Source organism: Talpa europaea (assembly GCF_964194135.1).
Source record: "Talpa europaea genome assembly, chromosome: 16".
NCBI classification, from domain to species: Eukaryota; Metazoa; Chordata; class Mammalia; order Eulipotyphla; family Talpidae; genus Talpa; species Talpa europaea.
The window spans coordinates 26,607,782-26,614,590 of record NC_140084.1 but is presented as its reverse complement, the minus strand read 5'-3'; the positions used below and the strand labels follow the sequence as shown (position 1 = coordinate 26,614,590).

Sequence of the window (6,809 nt, the reverse complement as noted above, 5' to 3'; positions counted from 1 at the left end):
ATGCTATAAATAACCTATGGGTCAAAGAAGAAATCACAAGATAAATAAGAAAACACTGTGTCCTAAAATTGTTATGAACTAAATAAAAAGAAAAATATCAAAATATCAATACATAGGTTACAGTTAATGTAGTGATTACAGAGAATTGATGACATTGAAAACTTGTATCTGAAAAGGAGAAAGTAATAAATCAATGATTTAATCTTTACTTGAAGAAATTAGGAAAAGGAGAGCAATTTAAACCCCCAAAACATAAAGATGATACATCATAAAAATTAGACATTAGTGAAAAAGAAACAGACAAGGAAATCTAGGAAGACAAAATCTGGTTCTTTAAAGGATAAACTAATCTTTGACAAAGGAGCAAAGAATATGCACTGGAGCAAAGAAAGTTTGTTCAATAAATGGTGCTGGGAAAACTGGGTCGCTACACGCAAAAGAATGAAGCTTGACTACTACCTTACACTATGCACAAAAACCAACTCAAAATGGATCAAAGAACTAGACATAAGACCTGAAACCATAAAATACATAGAAGAAAATATAGGCGAAACACTACATGACATGCACCTCAAAGACATCTTTACAGACACATTGCCCAAAGCAGTGATAGTGAAGGCAAAGATAAACAGCTGGGACTACATCAAATTAAAGAGCTTCTGCACAGCAAAAGAGACAATAACAAAAACAAAGAGAAACCCCACCAACTGGGAGAACATTTTTTGTACGCAACACTAATGATAAAGGACTGATCACAAAAATCTATAAAGAGCTGATGAGACTCAACAAAAAGAAAGAAAATAATCCAGTCAAAAAATGGGCAGAACAGCTAAAAAGAAACTTCTCCAAAGACGAAATGCAAGTGACCAACAGGCATATGAAAAAATGTTCAACATCCCTTGTAATCAGGGAAATGCAAATAAAAACTACAATGAGATACCATCTTACACCAGTGAGAATGGCACATATTAAAAAATCTAGTAACAACAAATGTTGGCGAGGGTGTGGAGAAAAAGGAACTCTCCTGCACTGCTGTTGGGAGTGCAAACTGGTCCAACCACTATGGAGAGCTGCGTGGAGATTTCTTGACCTACTAAACATAGAGCTTCCATATGATCCAGCAATTCCACTCCTAAGTATTTACCCAAAGGACACAGAAAATCAATTCCAAAGAGCACCTGCACCCCTATGTTTATAGCAGCACTATTTACAATAACTAAGCTATGGAAACAACCCAAATGCCCAAAAATAGATGACTGGATCCAGAAGATGTGGTACATATACACCATGGAATATTACTCAGCAATCAAAAAAGATAAACACATGCAGTTTGCAGCAACATGGATGGAGCTAGTAGGGATCATGCTCAGCGAAATAAGTCAGAAAGAAAAAGAAAAATACCAGATGGTCTCACTCATAGCAGGAATTTAGAAAACCTAAATAAGGGACCAGGAAAAAGACTAATTAATACAAGTAAAATCAAAATCAACAAGCAACTATAAACCAGAGACACACTACAGAGGGTGGGGGAGGGAAGGAGAGAGGAAGGACTAGTGTCAAAATAAGGGGGGGGTGCAATTGTATGGGGAATATAACCAAAATGAAAATGCATACATTGTGCAAAAATGAAAAATGATGTAAATTATATAAAATAAAATATTAATTTAAAAAAACTGGGGAAAAAAAAGAAAACTAACAAAGCTCTGGACAGGTAAATCAATAAAAATAGATGCATATAAATTACAAATATCAGGAGTTAAAGAAGGGATATATGCTATAGTCATTAAAAGAAGCAGAGAGTATTATTAAAAACTTTGTCTTTAAACTCAGCAATTTATGTGAAATTGACTAATTCCTTGAAAGATACAAACTACCCCAGCACACTCAAGAAAGCACACCAAAAATCTCCACGTCTGTTGAAGTAACTGAATCCATAATTTTAATACTCTGACAAAGAGTCTTCAAGGATGACATCTACCATCCATTTATAGGATAAACAATATATATTCTGCACAAACACTCCATAAAATATAGGAAGAGGAACACGCTACCTGGCCAGCATTAACCTGATACCAAAGCCAGACAAAGACATTATCATAAAAGAGAACTATATGTTAACACATTTTATAAATGTGCATGCAAAAACCCTTACTAAAATTTTAGCAAATCAAATCCAATAAATTAAAATATAATAATACATCATGTGTAACTGGGGTTTATCCAAGAACTGGTAGACTAGTTTAACATTTAAAAATTAAAAATTCATATGGAATCACAAAAAACCCCGAATAGCCAAAGCTCTCTTGAAAAAAAAAGAAGGGAATGGAGGCATCACACTCCCAGACTTCAAACTATACTACAAAGCCATAATCATCAAAACTGCATGGTATTGGAACAAGAACAGACATACAGACCAATGGAATCGAATAGAAAATCCAGAAATAAACCCACAGATTTATGGTCAACTAATCTTTGACAAAGGAGCAAAGAATATGCATTGGAGCAAAGAAAGTTTGTTCAATAAATGGTGCTGGGAAAACTGGGTCGCTACATGCAAAAGAATGAAGCTTGACCACCACCTCACACCATACACAAAAATCAACTCAAAATGGATTAAAGAACTAGACATAAGACCTGAAACCATAAAATATATAGAAGGAAATATAGGCGAAACACTACGTGATTTGCACATCAAAGACATCTTTACAGACACATCACCCAAAGCAGTGATAGTGAAGGCAAAGATAAACAGCTGGGACTACATCAAATTAAAGAGCTTTTGCACAGCAAAAGAGACAATAACAAAAACAAAGAGAAACCCCACCAACTGGGAGAACATTTTTGCACCCAACACTAATGATAAAGGACTGATCACAAAAATCTGCAAAGAGCTGATGAGACTCAACAACAACAAAGAAAATAATCCAGTCAAAAAATGGGCAGAAGAGCTAAAAAGAAACTTCTCTGAAGAGGAAATGCAAATGGCCAACAGGCATATGAAAAAATGTTCAACATCACTTGTCATCAGGGAAATGCAAATCAAAACTACCATGAGATACCATCTTACACCAGTGAGAATGGCACATATTAAAAAAACTAGCAACAACAAATGTTGGCGAGGGTGTGGAGAAAAAGGAACTCTTCTGCACTGTTGGTGGGAGTGCAAACTGGTCCAACCACTGTGGAAAGCTGTGTGGAGATTTCTGGACCTACTAAACATAGAGCTTCCATATGATCCAGCAATTCCACTTCTAGGTATTTACCCAAAGGACACAGAAACATCAATTCCAAAGAACACCTGCACCCCTATGTTTATAGCAGCATTGTTTACAATAGCTAAGCTTTGGAAACAACCCAAATGCCCAAAAATAGATGACTGGATCAAGAAGATGTGGTACATATATACCATGGAATATTACTCAGCATTCAAAAAAGATAAACACATGCAATTTGCAGCAACATGGATGGCGCTGGAAGGGATCATGCTCAGCGAAATAAGCCAAAAAGAAAAAGAAAAATACCGGATGGTCTCACTCATAGCAGGAATCTAGAAAACTTAAATAAGGGAACAGGAAAATGAATAACTATAAGATAGTGAAAATCAAAATCAACAAAAAACTATGAACCAGAGACACTTTTAGGGGGGCGGGAGGGGAGGGATTGGGGTCAGAATGGGGGGGCTGCAATTGTATGGGGAATATAACAATAAAATTTATTTAAAAAAAAAAATTAATGAGGGGCCTTCCTGGTGGCACAGGCAGTTGAGCGCTGTGAAGCTATCTGCAGCCTCTGCATTGCTGGTTGGATCCCTGCCGGCTGCGGAGCAACCCACATGGCAGGGCAGACCTCTCCTGTCTCACCCACTGCTCCCTTCAGCAGTGTATTTCAGTCAGTCTGCCTGTTCTGTTCCCCACTCTGCCTCTGGTGCATTCTCTCACCCTCCCGTGCACATGGCCTGTACCCCGGTTCTTGTGTAAATGTATAAATAAATCTTTAAATAAATAAATAAATAAAAATTAATGAATGCAATTAATTTTATTTACTAATATATGTATATACAGACATACATACACATATATGTATATATTCCTGTCATAACACTTATTTTGAAATGTCAATGTTTCCAACACAATTGTTATATTAGGATATAATTTGAATTATATTATAATGTGAATTTTATATGTTTATGCACAAACTTTGTAAGAAATAATATGTGAAGCAGAAAACCACAGCAGCTAAAATGAGCCTCATAGGAATACATGAGAAACACCTCAGGCAACTTCTAACAAGTGTATCTAAACACAGGCACACCTCTCTTCCCATCCAATTTCAGATAATCTTCCTTCTGTTATTTTGCATTAACTCTATCTGCAACTTTTCTTTTTTTTTTAATTAAAGCAACATTAGTTTATGATATTATATGGGCTTCGGTCACATACCTCTATAAATCAACATCTCTATATACCACATTACATTCCCCACCAAAAGGCTAGTCTCTATCTATAATCATACATTTGAGCCCTTTAACTTTTTTATCCATCTCCCTTTCCCCCTTCCTTTCTGGTAACAACTATTTTGTTCTTGTAGGCTAAGATTTTGTTTTTATTTTATTTGGATCATTTATTTGTTTTGTTTCTTTTTCTACCATACAACAATGAACTCTTCTGATAGTTGCTTCTGCAAGCAAATTTTAGATCTTTTTTCAAGATAAAATGCCATATTTATTCTAGTACTTATACACTTCTTAATGTATATAAAACACATTGTTCCCATTTTCACTCTTCCCATATTTTTGTGTGTCTCATAGTATTTCAAGTATTGTGTCTCTCCCACCCCATTGTCTCATACACACTGAGGTTTTCCTTGCGAGATTTCAAGCCACCTGGTGCTTTTTAGAAACACACATAGCTGAACTGATCGCAATCATCACAATAGATACAGAAAAGTATTTGACAACACTCAGCACCAAATCGTGATCAAAATGTAGCAAACTACGAATATAAGTTTGCTTATATAAGCGATAAGAATATGACATTAGATTAGGATATCTATGAAAAGTCTACTGCTGCCATCAAACTTAATGAGAAAAGATAGAACACGTCCCTAAAATTGAAAAGATTGCTCACTATTTTTATTCCAATTGTACTAGAGGCCTCAAGTCAGTGCAATAAGTCAAGGAGAATAGAAGGAGAAGGCATACAAATACGATAATCTGTGAAGAAAATCCAAGAAATCTACAAAATAAGATAAAATTAATAAATGAGGTTATCAATGTAGCAGGAAACAGTGCATAAAATATAAACACTAATAAAGTAACATTTTAAAAAATACCATTTATAATAGTATTGACAATATCAAATAGGGATAAAATAAATGGGCAAGATTTATGTGTTGAAACGTATTGCTGAGATAAAGTAAGAAAAAGTTTATACAGGCATACTTTCTTTCACTGGGTTTTGCTTATTGCATTTTGTAGACATTGTGTGTTTTCTAAGACAAAATGATTAGCAAAATGATTACAATTCACTGAAGGCTCAGTGATGGTTAGCATTTTTGGCAGTAAGGTATTTTTAAATTAAGAATGTACATTATATTTTAGATGTAATGTTATTGCATACTTATAGTTTACTATATTGCACCACAGTATAGTACGAACATAAATCTAAAATGTACTGGGAAACTAAAAATTTTGTGTATCTAGCTTTATTATATTTGCTTTATTGTGGTGGACTAGAACCGCACCTACAATATCTCAGAGGTGTACCTGTTTATAAATTGAGGGAGATACCATGTTTAAGAATTGAGTCAATATTAGCTTTCTGGTGGCGGAGTCTGGAGAAGAAGCGCAGAAATGGCACCTCGCAAGGGGAAGGAAAAAAAAGGAAGAACAGGTCATCAGCCTCGGACCTCAGGTGGCTGAAGGAGAAAATGTATTTGGTGTCTGCCACATCTTTGCATCCTTCAATGACACTTTTCGTCCATGTCACTGATCTCTCTGGCAAGGAAACCATCTGCCGTGTAACTGGTGGGATGAAGGTGAAGGCTGACCGAGATGAATCCTCGCCATATGCTGCTATGTTGGCAGCCCAGGATGTGGCACAGAGGTGCAAGGAACTGGGTATCACTGTCCTCCACATCAAACTCCGGGCTACAGGAAGAAATCGGACCAAGACTCCTGGACTTGGAGCACAGTCAGCCCTCAGAGCCCTTGCCCGCGCAGGAATGAAAATTGGGCGGATTGAGGATGTCACCCCCATCCCCTCTGATAGCACCCGCAGGAAGGGGGGTCGCCGTGGTCGCCGTCTGTGAACAGGATTCTTCAAATTATTTTCTGTTAAAATAAATTGCCTTCTTGTAAACAAAAAAAAAATTAATTCAATATTATTATTAGTATTTCACTTCTCTTCAAATTGATCTATAGATTCAATGGAATTTCAATTAAAATCCCTAAACCTAATGTAAAAAATTAACAAGCTGAATCTAAAATATATATGGAAATGCAAAAGTCCTATAAAGTAAAAATAACTGAGAAAAAAATTGAAGAACTTAAACTATGACATTTTAAGAGTGACTACAATCAAGACAATATGGCATTACTATATATGTATAAATCAATAGGATAGAATCGAAAGTTCAGAAATAGAAACACACAAATAGTCAATTGAGTTTCAACAAAGGTACTAAGGTGGGGAAAATAATCTTTACAATAAATTGTGCTGAAATGACTATATACCCATATACCTCATACTGCATACAAAAATTACACTTCTGAAAGAAAATAAAGAAGAAAATCTGAGGCTAGGCCAAAA

At 35.6% G+C, this 6,809-nt stretch overlaps 1 pseudogene across 1 annotated transcript; it reads left to right on the top strand.

Moving 5' to 3' along the window:
• Window positions 1-5,851: 5,851 nt before the first annotated feature.
• LOC311186225 (small ribosomal subunit protein uS11-like) lies at window positions 5,852-6,442 on the top strand (annotated as a pseudogene). The gene has a single exon. The product of its transcript is annotated as a small ribosomal subunit protein uS11-like (transcript).
• The last annotated feature ends 367 nt before the right edge of the window (window positions 6,443-6,809 follow it).